Consider the following 15,443-nt stretch of genomic DNA (forward strand, 5'->3'; position numbering starts at 1 on the left):
TGCCCCGCCTCCGAATCCTCTGGGAGAATGGGCAGCCAATCGACAACGGTGGAAGGCGGGCCCTCGCTTCTAAACCAATGGAGAAACTTGTTGGGTGACAGCCCGTTAGGAAACCAAGCTGCGGCAGTCTGCAAGAGGGATCCGCCGGAGCTGAACTCGTACTCTCTGCGGGCTCTGGATTTAACCCCTCCCTGAGCCAAGAAGTCTTCAAAGTACTTGCGCTTTCACGTACGCAGACTTGGCCTATTAGTCAAGGACCTTCTCAGCCACCGTAGCGGTGGGAGGGGCTTGGCCTGAGCCTCCGGGAAGTCTGCAGCGACTTGAATACTGTCCCTGTCACTGGGACGAATTCCGGAATAGAGTCCAGGTTTCCTAAGGCTTCTTCTCTGCCTGACCTCGCGTGACTGCCGAATTCTGAGGCCGTCCCAGGGATCTGTCTCTGTTTGTAGCGGTGAATGGTGCTCTCCTCATGGTAGTCCAGGCTTCCCAAGACCCAAGCCTTAATGATCCAAGGACCGGCGCCTTTGGACATTCCTTAATACATTACTTCCGCCAATCTGTAATGCGTCAGAGGGCATTTCCTTGGGCCCATGAAAATACAATGAAACCTTTACTTAAGGAAATAAACACCCTGACTCCACGGATCTGGCGCATAAGCCCCAGTGTTTGGAATCGAACGGGCTTATTTTTATTTATTTTACCAGCCAATTTAAAACAGTTACGAAATTGAAATCAGAAGTGCACTGAGCTCATTCATAGTTTATGTATTTCATCACCTTGATGTGTGGATTATATTTTCTAAACGTTAATCCTCGACAATCTGCCACCTAGAGAGTCTTCCTTCCACAAAGAAAAACAGCTTTCTAACCCCGCATTTTGTTTTTCACGTGGCGCCAGGATAGTCTTCAAATACAAATGTGATCATGGCAACATTCTGCTCAAAACTCTTTATGTGGTTTTTCACTTACTCTTAGAATAAATATAGTTACGGCTTTGAAGTCCTCTGATTGCCCAACTTTCTCGCCCCTTCACTATACACTGAACTGGAGTTACAGTAAGCTTTTTTCCCTTAGTTCTCCCACAATTTTTTTTTTTTTTGTACGTGCGGAGATTATTCTCCCCATCCTCCGTCCCTGTCTACCCCCACACACCCTTTACCTGTTGAGACCCTACTTATTTGTCAGATCTCAAGAATCATTTACTTAGAGGAACTATTTCTTGACCACCCTTAACTGGATGGAGCAAGTCTCTGTTACATTTGCTGGTAGTTTCATGTAGCTCTCAGTAGCACCTATCAGTTCAATTTAACAATTAAAAAATTATTTTTATTGTCTCCTAGATTGAAAACATCAGGAAGCACAACTTGTGTATTTTTTGCCAGCATCTAGCAGATGTAAGCCTGGCACACAGTTTATCAATAAATGTTAAGGGCATTAATAAGTGTTGAGACAAACCTTATTTGAAAAATTACCTCTTAATTTGTATTGTGAAAGAAAGAGGCCAAACTCCCTAAACTAACTAGCTATAGGAAGTTTATGATAAGAGTAGATTATTGGTAGTACTTGGTGGGTATTCTCCTTAAGAAGGTCTAGGAGTGGGGTGCCTGGGTGGCTCAGTTGGTTAAGCATCTGACTTGGGCTCAGGCCATGATCTCATGGTTTGTGAGTTGGAGCCCCACATCAAGCTCTGTGATGGCAGCTCAGACCCTGGAGCTTGCTTCAGATTGTGTCTCTCTCTCTCCCCTCCCCCACTCATGCCCTTTCTCTCAAAAGTGAATAAAAGGTTAAAAAAAAAAAAAAGTAAAAAAAAAAGAAGTTCCAGGAGTTATATAGAACTTTAATAGGTTTAAGCACACCAATCTGATTTATTTTTAAATTAGAATGAGAATTAACAAGATTTTACTTTCCAGTCTAAAACAATTTAGGTATGCTCATTGTATATATTTGTCTGAATTGTATCCTAATTTTAAGTAAGGATAACAAGGACCAGAAGATTGGGAGATTACTGAATTTGCTAGAGGTAGAATAGTATAGACTAACAATTGCAAATTCCTCTTACTGCTGTGCAACTTGGCCTCTAGCAGCTTCTTTTAATCCCCTATTCTCATTCAACCTCAGAACAGTCCTGGTGAAAGGATGGTAAAAAGGAAAGAGCAGAAGGCTTTTCTGAAAGATTGAATGTGCTACAGGAATGTAGGAGAAGCTGTAAAAATTAGCTCCCAGTGTGGGAACCTCTCAGGGAGATAGCCCAATGGCACAGTGCCCTCTGGTGTTAGGAAGAGATTTTCCCCCTATCATATGTGCGCTTAGGGGCTAAGCAAAGATAATGGGAGCTTCCAACAATCCCAGATTTAGAGCACAACATGTTGTTTTTCAACTTTTATCTATTTACTAAGAAGAAAACTGTTGATTGACATCCAGTGTTGTAATCTATGCCCTCTAACCTGGGTACTTTTTAGGACAGTGACTCTCAACAGCTCTACCTTGAGAAGTGAAACAAAATTATTTATGAACTGTAACAAATAGTGCTACAAATAACAGAAGATTGCACATAATCAACTTTTTAAAAATATGAATTAAAGAAGATTCAAAATTATCTAATAATCTTTTATTCATCCATGTAAAAACATTTTTTAAAAAGGAAGTACAAAGAGTGTGCAACAATGGAAAATATGCCTGGCAAGTTCTGCTTTGGTGATAGTATATCTCAGAAAAACACTCAGCTGGGATGTGGCCAGGTAAGTATAAATATGATCACATGAAGAATGGGGAGAGGTGCTCTTTTTGTTGCAAGAAATAGTCACTTGGTGATTTTGGCAAATGGGGAACTTATTCTAAATCAACATGAAGTAGAAAAGGAACAGGAATCTCCTCTATGTAGCCAGGCCACAAGGGTTGCAGGGAAAACTGAACAATTGGGCCTCATGTGAGACTGCAGGGACTATAGTTTGATGGTTAATCAAAATCCAAGGTCCTCTCTAGTAACAAGAAGTTGTGACTTTGAGCTCTAGTACTCCACTATTAGCATGAATGTGTTAATCTTGTCTCTTGCTCCTCCTCCTTTTACCAGCTAACCAATTTACTTTATATATCATGGTTCAAATTCCCAAGGAGGAGAACCAGAGAAGCTGTCTAATTACCAAGCCACATAATCATAAGTTACAGGCCAGCTTATGGGTTGATTGGTTGTTCCTTAAAGTCAGGTGCTTCCCGTAGTCTACTCAGCAGTGGCTGAGGGACTAGTCATATGGTATAGCCATCATGGTGCAGGGACCAGATACTTTCTTCAGTATGGAGTGTAGGCACCTTTAGAAGGGGATGCTGAGCATGACAGGTGCTATGAGTAATATCTCTAAGGCAAAATGTGTTTGTGATTCATTTGGCAATATCTTCACTATAAATAAATTTTGGTGCTATTTCACTTAAGTTTTTGTGGGAGTAATTTTGTGAGGAGAGGAGGCAGGGATGCTGAACTTCTAACAGTATGTAACAGAAATCGTTGTTTCATGAATGCACTTTGGAAAATGTGACACTACACTTATAAAGTGTTCATTATTACAGTAAAAATTACCCATCAATCACACTTGGAGTGACAGTGCTTTCCAAATAAATCTTGGCTTATGTTTTAGTGTAAGATCTTTAGAGTTATCAGATATGTGGTCCCTACTGATGTGGATTTTTTTCCTTTTAATTTCCTTACAATTAATCTAAAAAATATGATTAAATTGTGAATTCCATTAGAAATGACACCAATGATCATGCATGTTCATACCATACAAAATACATCTGTATAGATAATAGCACAGAAGATAATGCTGATGCAATTTTAGAAGATGATGTTCATTCTGGGCACAGGTATAATAACTGTCAACTTGAAACTCACCCACTAATTCTTGGAGTACTTTGCACCAATGTTTCTGGTTTCCCTTTCAAATCTATCCAAATGTTCTTAGGGCACTTCCAATGACACTATCAATCTTTGGTAGATAGTTCCAAAATAGCCTAACTATACCTTGAAGAGGGTACTCTCTATGGTATTTGAATCCTAGTTTCTTATAAGTGAGTTATTCTAGTTTGTTTAGAGACCTTGCTTTCCATCCTCTGTTAGATTTGATTTCAGTGGCTCTCAGTTATTGTTCTAATCTAATAACATTGAACCCCTCCCCACCCCCGCTTTCTCCTATCTTTTAAAAAAAATTTTTTTTTTTAAATTTATGTTTATTTATTTTTGAGACAGAGAGAAACAGATCATGAGTGGGGGAGGGGGCAGAGAGAGAGGGAGACACAGAATCCGAAGCAGGCTCCAGGCTCTGAGCTGTCAGCACAGAGCCCGACGTGGGGCTCAAACCCATGAACTGTGAGTTCATGACCTGAGCTGAAGTTGCACGCCTAGCCAACTGAGCCACCCAGGCGCCCCTAAAAAAATTTTTTTTAATGTTTATTCATTATTGAGAGACAGAGAGAGAGCATGAGCATGGGAGGGGCAGAGAGAGGAGGAGACACAGAATACAAATCAGGCTCCAGGCTCCGAGCTGTCAGCACAGAGCCCGATGCGGGGCTCAAACTCACAAACCATGAGATCATGAGCTGAGTCGTAGTCAGACGCTTAACCGACTGAGCCACTCAGGTGCCCCTCTCCTACCTTTTTGGAGAATATCTTTCTGTACTACATTTTGAAGTTACTCCATTTTATATGTATTTATTCTTTCCTTAAAGATACAATTTTTCCTCTCTTTCCTCTGATATAATAATTTTTAAGGGAACCTTGGCTTCCTCCAGCATAATCAGCCTTTCTTCTTTTATTTTGCTTTCAGTTGTCCAGTGCTCATTTTTAATAAGTAAAACAAGCATATTTTCCAAGCTACCCTAGTTTCTCCTGGGTCTCCTAAGATACCTGCTTCCTGCGACTGAGAATTCATATACATATCTTTTTAAAAATTTAATTACTTTCTTTACCTTTGGATTTGCAATACTTTAATTGAATGTTTTCTCTACTTCAGTCCCCCAGAAGATCATATTCTCTCTATAATAAAGGCCTGTGTTCTTTTTTTGTTGTTGTCAATAACACCTACCAATTTTTTTTTAAATTTTCTTAACTCTCAAGAACCTACTTAAAGCCATGTGACTTATCAAACTTCTGAACAAACCAGAAAAGTAAAAAAAAGTTAGTTTCCTCAGGCTTCCCCCTTTTCCTTTAAATATAGTTCCAAAACCATGCAAGCAGGCATGGAATTTGGTGCAGTTGATCTAGCTCTGGATACCTAGATATAGTACTAAAACTAGAACTAGTAACTACCACACAGCACTACTCCATAGCCCGTGCATATCTTAGCTGCCTTTGTACTTCATCATTCTGCACGTTGGCTGAAAAACACTGTGAAAGAACAAATATTGGTTTTTTTGTTTGTTTGTTTGTTTTTTACAGTACCTAACAGAATACCCCAGCCTAGTGTTTAGTGCAAGGAAAAACTGACACAGACATTCTTGGAGGCCCATACAACCTGCTTATAAGGATAGGTGCCTGGCTTGTTCCAGTGAAATGCCAATTACAACGACTGCAAAAAATCAGCTTCTGGTTACAATATAAACAACTGCAAAACTATTCAGGAATTTTCAGTTGTTAAGCATAGCCATGGTTAAAAATTAAATTATATTAAGTGCAGTGTGGTATCCTGAATTGGATTCTGGTACAGGAAAAAAAAATTAGTGAAAAAGACTGATGAAATTCAAATAAAGTCTGCAATTTATTTTGTATATTGCACTAGTGTCAATATCTTAGCTTTCATAAATGTACCACAGGCACGTAGGATGATAATATTAGAGGGAGCTGGGTGAAGGGCATATGAGAACTCTGTACTGTCTTTGCAACTCTTATGTAATTATAAAGTTATTTCAAAATAAAAAGTTTAGAAATTTTATTTTAAAATAATTTTACATTTTGGCTACATACACACATATGTTTATAATTTATAGTTATTATATAAATTTATAATTAAATATATTTTAAAAGATAACATATTAAAAACTTACCACTTCCTAATTATTTTACTACATTAAATATTGTCTATGTTCTTGAGCTCATTTTTGTCTATTTTATCAGTGTGGTAAAATACTATATATACTGCATATCTGTTCCTAACTCAGCATTCAGACATTAGTAGCTTGAAATTAGCCATAGTGGGAATATTTATACCTTAGAACTGGCAAATCCTACAAATCAGGGCTTATTGTTTTCCCAGGGAGCTGGTTGTTAAACATTTACCAGTATACCATTGGGTATATGCCCTAAATTTTTGCCAGTATATAGGGCCTTTAACTCCATGCCCAGAATTCATAAGTTGAAGGACAAAGGAGAGATGTTTCTCATTATTAGCCCTTAATAACTCATCTGAAGAATTTTTGCTTCTCATTCTTATACCTGTGGGCTGGATCATTTTGAAGGTCCTAGTCCCTAAGAGGGTACAGTCATGATTCAGATGAGTTGGTTGGGACTGCCTCCTGGCCTTTGGGGGCTCCATAGGCTGCTGTACCTACAGGCAGAATTAAAGATTGCTGTTCAGGTCAGAATGACTGATCCTGATTAGTAGAGGGCAAATAGGTTTCTGCTACATAAAGGAGGATTTTGTCAGGAATCCAGAATATTGACGAGCCATTTTATAGTACTTCCTTACCTAATGTTTTACTCACTGGAAAACCCAATAAAGGCAAGGAAGGAAGGTTTGGGTCATCTACTTTTACCTAGTGGTAAAGAATCCTGTCCAGCCAAATTTCAACAAAGGCTAAGTTAACTTGAATAGATGCTATAAAAAGGAAGCTATGCTGGATTGGCTACATAATTTGTAGAACCCAGGGCAAAATAAAAATGTGGGGCCCCTTGCTCAAATATTATCAAGAACTTCAGTATATCAATAGGAGAGTATTAACTAATTCAGAGAGCCCTTCTGAATTCAGGGCTCCATTTGGCCACACAGGAAATACACCTATGAAGCTGGTTCTGGTGCTATGATTACCAACTTAGCTTTTATGATTAGGAAGAAGTATGGATTGTAGCAATTATGTTTTACATCACTTCTTTCTTTTCCCCTTCACTTGACTTTTCCTTCTTTCACATATGAAGAATACCAGGGGTAGCTAACATTTAGGTATCATGAGGGAATATTATTGAACCAACATTGCTCCATGATGCCATACAGTCTTAGGGGATTTCATATGTCTTTTGTGTTAGGGACATAAACTTTTCATATGGGGGAGAGACTAGAGAAGCTGTTGAGGGGGAAAAGGTTTTTCCTGTATCCATAGACTTACGGGTCATTAGTTTCTTGTTGCCTCCAATTTATGGGACCCTCAACAGGAGATGGGAGGGCAGAGAACAAAACCATGGTATTTATTCCACCAGCACTTCCATGAGAGGAGGTTGACTTGGCCAGCTGATGTTTTACTGCTGAAGGTCACTGCTCATGTCAGGGCACTTCTTTCTACACAACTCTTTGCTTGTAGGTTCCAGTACAGCTGGCTTTTTTCACCCTTCCTGGCCTAGGAGTGGTTACAGATTTCCCACTATTACTGGCCCCAGGTTCTCTACACCTCGACTATCCTTTTATAACCTGCTGTAAATAAATACTTTAAATTACTCTAATTCAAGTTTGCCATCTGTTCTCTGGTGGGACCCTGTGTGATGTATGTGTTTTTCATCTATAAAATAAGGATAAGAATAACACATGATTCTGGAACATGTTGGGATAGTTAAATGAAAGTAGATGTATGAAAAGTACTTTGCAAACTCTAAAAGGCTCTACAAGTGAATTATGTTTGGGGAAATGAATGTTCTAGCTAATTACCCTCTCAGACTTATTCTAGGTTCATTAGGAACTATACTGATATATCCCTCTGAATTAATCTTCAATTTTGTCCTATTTCTTCTCTGCTGGGAACCTTACAATGGTCTTTCATTGCCTGGAGCAATGGTCGTCTTTATCCTAGCATTAAAACATCTTCACAGCTTGGGTCCTAATTGCTTTCCAGTTTATGTTTCTTCTCTGCCCTTTAACTTTCAGTGAAATAGAGGTACCCCAGGAAAACTGACATATTGTTTTTCTGTGTCCTGGTCTATGCTCACTTGGTCATGTACTTACCATTCAGATCCATCTAAACATTGCCATCTCTCAAAGCCTAGTGTAAGACTTTAGCAAACTCATAGTTACCGTGTATTTCTAGAGCACATATTGGGTACACAGTTCTCTTGAAATCGAGCAAATATTGAAGACCTTAATATGCCTCATGGCAGTTGAGAGGCACATTTTCAGTATCCCACCTCACCCTTTTTCTAAGCAGGCCTATAGGACCAGCGTGCGTCCCATTACTCATAAGGTGCCAGAAGCCACTTTCTTTCCAGAGACTTTTCTCCCTCCAAGATAGATAGAGATGGGATTCTTCTCACCAGTCAGGGGCCCTCTATCTGCTGGATAGTCATTTACATATCAAGGGTGTTAACAAAAATCCAACTGAGTAAATTTGAAGATTTAATAGGTTTTATTAAGCTATTCATGAATCTGGCATCATCCCATCTAGCAAGTAGAGGGGAGCTTCCAGAGGAGTAGAACAAAATGGAAAAGGTTTTATGGGAAGAATGGTGGGACAAGAAGTCATTAGCAAAAAGAAATGTTTCAACCAAGGTCACTTTCCCTGAGAGCAGGGGTGGGAGTCTGTGGGGTGGGGGGCCTGGGGGTCTTATCATCAGATTACCTCATCATCCTTTGGGGGATGGAAGGGGCCTGCCTGGCAAATGACCTCATTGGGGCTGACCAGAAAATTCCTGATTGTTCTGTTAAAACTACATTTCTGAAGGAGGTTGAAACTGCAATTAGATTAAGTATTAAGCCCTGGTTTGGGGATTTGGTGTAGCATAAGTGACTCCATCTTGGGCCTGTGTTTTTCTTTTTAACGGGTTCCAGTCTAGATGTCTTTCACTTAAATATATGTGTTCAAGGTAGAAATCTCATCTTAATAACAGCAACTACTTTTGAGCAACTCATTTAATCCTCTTAATTATTCTGCATAGTACTTCATCATGGAGGAAACAGATTTAGGAGAGTTAAGTGGTTTGTTCATTATACAGTTAGTAAAATCAGGGCTAGGAATGGACCACAGGTCTATTTGTCTCCGAAATCTGTGTTTCTTCCTCTCACAAACTCCATTACCCCAACATTAAGTTATTTCCTGGCAACAATAGATGATCATATGAAAGCATATGAAGGCACTTCTGTTTCATTTTGATCTTAGTGTTTATATCTTTTATCATTTTTAGTTTTTATTTTAATGTTTAAGAATATTGTCTCCATATTATTTATAAAGCTAACTGAAGACAGAAATGTTGTTTTATGTCACTGTATTAGGCATTGCACCTTTACCAAGGGTTGAATACATAGCATGTTATTGGCTAATTGTTCCAGAAAGGTTTTCAAGGACAAATAGGTTATGTTACCTGGTTTCTTTATATATATGTGTGTGTGTGTGTGTGTGTGTGTGTGTGTGTGTGTGTGTATGGACTTAGATCACAATTGTAATTTTTCTTTGCTGAATGACAATCTTGCAAGTGAAGAGTAATCTCAGCACATGGAAAACAACAAAACAAAACTGAAAGATGTTTAAAATTGTGTGTCTATAAGGGCCCACATAGAAATGGGGCAGTGGTAAAAGAAAGTCCTGGACAGAAAGGCAGAATTTAGAGATAATGGCCAATATATAAAGAGTTCAGACTTTTTTACCAGGAGCAATGAAGAACAGTAAGAAGGAATGGGCCTATCAGATTTGTTTTAGGATTGTCACTCTGTCCCATAGAGAGTGGATTGTAGTGGTATGGAGTGGAGGCAGAAGGAAGTGGTCTTCCTTATTTGGGATCTAGCTTTACTTCCTTACCTTCTCCACACCTCCCTGTACTAGCCAGGATGCCTAATCCTGTTAGTTAATAGGAAATTGGGTTTCCACTCTACAGTGGGTATGGGGAAGATTATGTTTAGGACCCAGAGAATCACTAGAGTACCTCATAATACTGCCATGACAAATAGTCCTGTTCAATGTAAAACTGTGGCAGTCCAATAAAGACAAGGTCAGCAAAGGCTTATATACCATGGAAATAAATTATTTGGATATCCCTACCAATTAAAGAATCCAGCTGAGATGCTATCAGAAGGTAAAGGGACTTTGAAGTAAGTGGGGGAAGAAGACAGCCGTGATTACCAGCTTTAGGCTGGTGAGCAGCTATAGAAGTAGGGATTGTAGCAGCTGTGCTAGATATTATTTAACTTTCTTTTTCTCATTGTTTCCACCCTTCCTTATAATATGAAGAATAACGATGCCGGCTAACATTTAGTTTTCAGGTGAGAACGTGAATGAATGGGTATCAATCAGAATAAAATGGTTGCTATGTATTGGTGACACAAAGTTTTCATTTGAATTAAGGACAAGAATGCATTCCTCAAGATCTACTTCCTACTCTTCCCCTGGGTCTGACTTGGAGACTGACTATTATAGACTGAATGTTTGTGTCTCCCCAACAATTCTATGTGGCAATCCTAGCCACCAATATGATGGTATTAGGAAGTGAGACCTTTGGGTGGTGATTATGTCTTGAGAGTGGAGGCCTCATGAGTGGAATCGTTGTCCTCATAGAAAGGATTGCAAAGAACTCTCTCACCCCTTCCGCCATGACACGGCATGCAGACAGCCATCTATGAACCAGGAAATGGCTCTTACCAGACATCACATCTGCTGGTGCCTTGATCTTGGATTTCCCAGCCTCCAGAACTGTGAGAAGTTAATTTCTATGTTTATATGCCACCCAGTCCATGGCATTTTATGGTGGCAATATGAGCAAATTAGACAATACCCTTATAAAATAGACTGTAGAGAGCTCTCTTACCCCTTCCACCGTGTGAGAATAAAGCATGAAGACAGCCATCTATGAACCAGGAAGCAGCTCTCACTACACATCAAATCTTCTGGTGCCTTAATCTTGGACTTCTCAGCCTCCAACTACGAGAAATAAATTTCTGTTGTTTATAAGCTGCCTACCTACTTTATGGTATTCTGTTATAGCAGCAGCAGCCTGAATGGATTCAGACACTGACCTTCATCAAATGATCCTCTTGCTTTCTCAGTGCCCATTGGATTTTGTTGACGAGAAGCACCAGAAGGTGATCAGTAGGAGCGAGGGGGCTGGGGCGCTTGGGTGGCTCAGTCAGTTAAGCATCCAACTTTGGTTCAGGTCATGATCTTACCCTTCATGGGCTCAAGCCCTGCATTGGGCTCTGTGCTGACAGCTCAGAGCCTGGAGCCTGCTTCAGATTCTTGTGTCTCCCTCTCTTTCTACCCCTCTTTCACTCATGCTCTGTCTCCTTCAAAAATAAATAAACATTTTTAAAAATTTTAAAAAAGAAGAAGCAAAGGGAGTGAAACGAATATATTTATTTCTCAGTTGCTTTCTTTTAGGGTCTTCATGGCCTGGCTGCATCCCTTGATTGAATGTCATAGCCCTCATTAGGCTGTCCTTCCTAAGCAGCTCTCTGAATCCAGTGGTTAGAGAAATGCTCCCTCCAAATACCCCTTCAGGAGTAAAGGTGGTATTATTAGTACGAAGTAGTGCACTATCTCCTGAGCTTTCCCTATATCATGCTCATATCTTTGGAAATAGTCCTTTTATTAAAGTTTCTTCAAAATTACCCAGTTTGTGAATTCCAGCTGTTCTTGCCAGGATCCCGGTAATACATGAGGCTTGGAGTTAAGCTGACTTAAGTTAAGCCAGGTTTTATTTTATTTTATTTTATTTTTTTGAAATGAACATAACCTCAATATTTTATTGTCTTCATAATGTAACAAATATGAAGCTTAGAACTGGATCACTTGGCTTGTTCTCTTCTTATCTCCTTCCAGCTCAAAATGCTTGCATCTCTTAATAGCCAGCATTCTCTTAGATCTGTAGTTGGGCTCAACACATTCAAGCCTCAGCATCATCTTCTTTGTAGTTTTAGCCTTTTTCTGGAAAGTAGGCTTAGTTTACCCTCCATAGCCACTCTGCTTCCTGTCATAATGCCTCTTTCCCTCGGCATAAAGAAAATCTTTGCCTTTCTCGTACTGTGTCACTTTGGTGCTTGCCACACTTCTTGCAGAAAGTCCAGTGGGTTTTAGCAACATTCACCATGGCTGCGAGAAGGCTATCTGCACGGAAAGAAAGAGCAAGTTAAGCTAGGTTTTAAGCATTAGTTACCACAGTGCCCTCTTGGGGTAGGAGGGTGGGTTTAATGCCTGGTGTCTGACACCCAGGGCTTAGAGACACTGGTCTAGAGACACAGCTCAGGCATTGATTCTTTACTTTTTAACTCATAGTTTTCTGCTTAATTTTGTCAGAGAAGAACCAATTGAGTTCTTCTAGAAACTAAAGCTCAAATTTGATGCACACAAGAAATCATAGGCTCCTTGCCTCCTAGGAATTTGAATTTGAATAGCTTTTTGGAAGTTCTGAACCTCCTCTCCAAAGGGCATGCTTTCCACTAAAGTGAGTTGTAAATTTGTAAATGTGTGTAATTTGTCTTTGGTGTTTCTCCCTTCTCATTTCTTTGTGGGGTACCTCTGCCATTCCCTGAAGGTACTCAGGAACCTCACATTCTTCTATGCACTTTTCTCCATGAAAACCAGCTTCCAGGAAAGGTTCTGAATTCATTTTCACCAAATAAATGACTGTTTGACTTTGATATGTTATCTCACTCAGATAGCACAATCTTTTGTCTAAAGCAGGGTTTTTCTCAACCTCAGCACTATTGACATTTTGAGCCAAAATAATTCTTTGTTGGGGAGGGAGCTGTTCTATGCATTGTAGGATGCTTAGCTGTATCCCTGGCAGCAACACACAAGATGCCAGTAATATCCTTCTCCTGGTTATGACAACCAAAAGTGTCTCCAGACATGCCAAATGTCTTGTGGGGGCAAAATCACACCCAACTGAGAACACTGGTCTGAAAGGATGAACCTCCACCTGTGCATATCTTTGGACATGATCAAATCTAAAGGAAAATTGTGTATTAAGGTAATAATCTGGAAATGCTTTTGAAAATGTAGACTTTGAGTGCTTATTGGTAAAGGACCACCTGTTCTAGGCTATTCTGGTTTTCTAACTGAATGACACCACCAGCTTATTTTTATTTCAAACAAATCTGCACACACACACACACACACACACACACACACACAATCTGCACATATCCATGTTTTCCCTTATAGTTTATTACCTAGTGATGCAATTATGATGACTTGTGATTATGAATAGAAACATATTTTCTGTTTTGTATAGGAATATATGGGTGATTAACATATATGTCTTTTAAATATCCTCTGTATTAAGGTTCTCCAGAGAAACAGAACTAATAGGATGTGTGTGTGTGTGTGTGTGTGTGTGTGTGTAGAGAGAGAGAGAGAGAGAGAGAGAGATTGATTTGTTATCAGAATATCAGGAATTGGCTTACGTAATTATGGAGGTTAAGTCCCAACATCTGCAGTCAGCAAGCTGGAAATCTAGGAAAGTAGTGGTGTAAGTGGTGTAAGTTCTAGTCTGAAAGCCGGAAGGAGATCTTCTGACCCAAGAGGAGCTGATATTTCAGTTGGAGTCTGAAGGCAGGAAAAGACCGATGTTCTAGCTCAAATAAATCAGGCAAGAGGAGTTCCCTCTAACTCAACCTTTTTGTTCTGTTCAGGCCTTCAACTGATTAGATGAGGCCCACACACATTAGGGAGAGTAATCTGCTTTACTCAGTCTACTCATTGAAATGTTTTTCTTACTTAGAAACGTGCTCACAGACACAACCCCCGAAATGTTTTACTGATGTCTGGGCACCGCATGGCCTAGTCAAGTTGGCACACAAAATTAACTATTACACCTTCCCATTGAATTTTTGGATAATCCTAATTCATCTTCTCAAGAACTGCCTTAGCAGGGTTGATACTGGGAATTCAATCTGAGCCACTGAGCTAGTTTGAGGACCTATATAGTTGGCTCAGTTCCTCTCAGCTTTCAGGGTCAATTAAAGTTGAGCCCTCTGGTGGTATAACCTTTCTGGAACCAAATAGACCATGGTGGAACATTTATGCTTTCCCCTAGCCATAGTGACTCCCTATGTCTGGCAACTTTTTCTGAAAGAGCCAGATAGTATATATTGTAGGTTTGCAGGCCAATACAGTATTTATTGCAACTACTCAACTCTGTCACTGTAGTGCAGAAGCAGCTATAGACACTATGTAAACAAATGGACTAGCAGTGTTCCAATATTTTATTTACAAAAAAAAAAAAACAACAAAAAAAAACAGGTGGCTGGTCTGTGGACTATAGTTTACTGACTCCTGGCATAGAGCATTGTTCTCATCTGTATGCGTTACTGGCACTTCTGTATTTCAATGTACAAAAAAAGGAAAAAAGATAATGAAATTTCTCAAGCTAAATTTTGTAACGTCCAGACCCAGAAGTGGCATATAATCACTTCTATTCATGTCCCATTGGTCCAATCTTAGCTACATAGCTTCTAGGGAGGCTGGGGAATTCAGTCTCTACCTGGATAGTCACGTACCTGGCTTAATTTCTGTTGGGAAGAACAGATTTTAGTGGGAAACTAGCAGCCACAGCCACATGAGATGAACCACTTAGGAGGCAATTCTGCAAATTACATAATAAGTCTCTCCCTATTGCAAGTTTTATTTAATTAGGAAATTCTTTTTTCTTCATTTGAAATAATTCTCATAAAATATTTTCTGAGGATGTTATATATAACTAAATAGTTATACACAATTTAGACCTTATACACATTAAGAAATATTCACTAAGTGCTTGCTTTTTTCTTTTTTTTAAAAAAAAATTTTAGGGGCATCTGGGTAGCTCGGTTGAGTGTCTGACTTCGGCTCAGGTAGTGATTTGATGGTCCATGAGTTCAAGTCCTACATCAGGCTCTGTGCTGACAGCTCGGAGCCTGGAGTCTGCTTCAGAATCTGTGTCTCCCTCTCTCTGACCCCCCCGCCCCCGTCAAAAATAAACATTAAAAAAAAAAGAATCATCTTTTAAAAAATGTTTTAACGTTTATTTTTGAGAGAGAGGGAGTGCGTGTGTGCAAAAGTGGGGGAGGGGCAGAGAGAGAGAGAGGGAAACACAGAATCCCAAGCAGGCTCCAGGCTCTGAGCTGTCAACACAGAGCCCAATGCAGGGCTTGAACCCACGAACCATGAGATCATGACCTGAGCTGAAGTAGGACACTTAACCAACTGAACCACCCAGGGGCCCTGATCTGTTCTAAGCTATTCTGTGATTTGTACCTTTGGGAAGTTCACAATATGCTTAAAGAAGTAAAATATCTCAACATAGAGGCTATCAATAAATATTCAATTATGGAATCAGGTAATGCATTCTACAGG

General features: G+C 39.6%; 1 long non-coding RNA gene and 1 pseudogene across 1 annotated transcript in view; one reads left to right on the top strand and one right to left on the bottom strand.

Moving 5' to 3' along the window:
• Nucleotides 1-95: 95 nt before the first annotated feature.
• The window catches only part of LOC122227775, a 151,915-nt gene continuing 136,567 nt past the window's right edge, over nt 96-15,443 (top strand). The window contains exons 1-2 of the long non-coding RNA XR_006206220.1: nt 96-1,054; nt 2,641-2,737. This is a non-coding gene — a long non-coding RNA (uncharacterized LOC122227775). The remainder of the gene's footprint in view (nt 1,055-2,640; nt 2,738-15,443) is intronic.
• LOC122227765 lies at nt 11,883-12,195 on the bottom strand (annotated as a pseudogene).

This window comes from Panthera leo, chromosome A1, assembly GCF_018350215.1.
Source record: "Panthera leo isolate Ple1 chromosome A1, P.leo_Ple1_pat1.1, whole genome shotgun sequence".
Classification (NCBI taxonomy): domain Eukaryota; kingdom Metazoa; phylum Chordata; class Mammalia; order Carnivora; family Felidae; genus Panthera; species Panthera leo.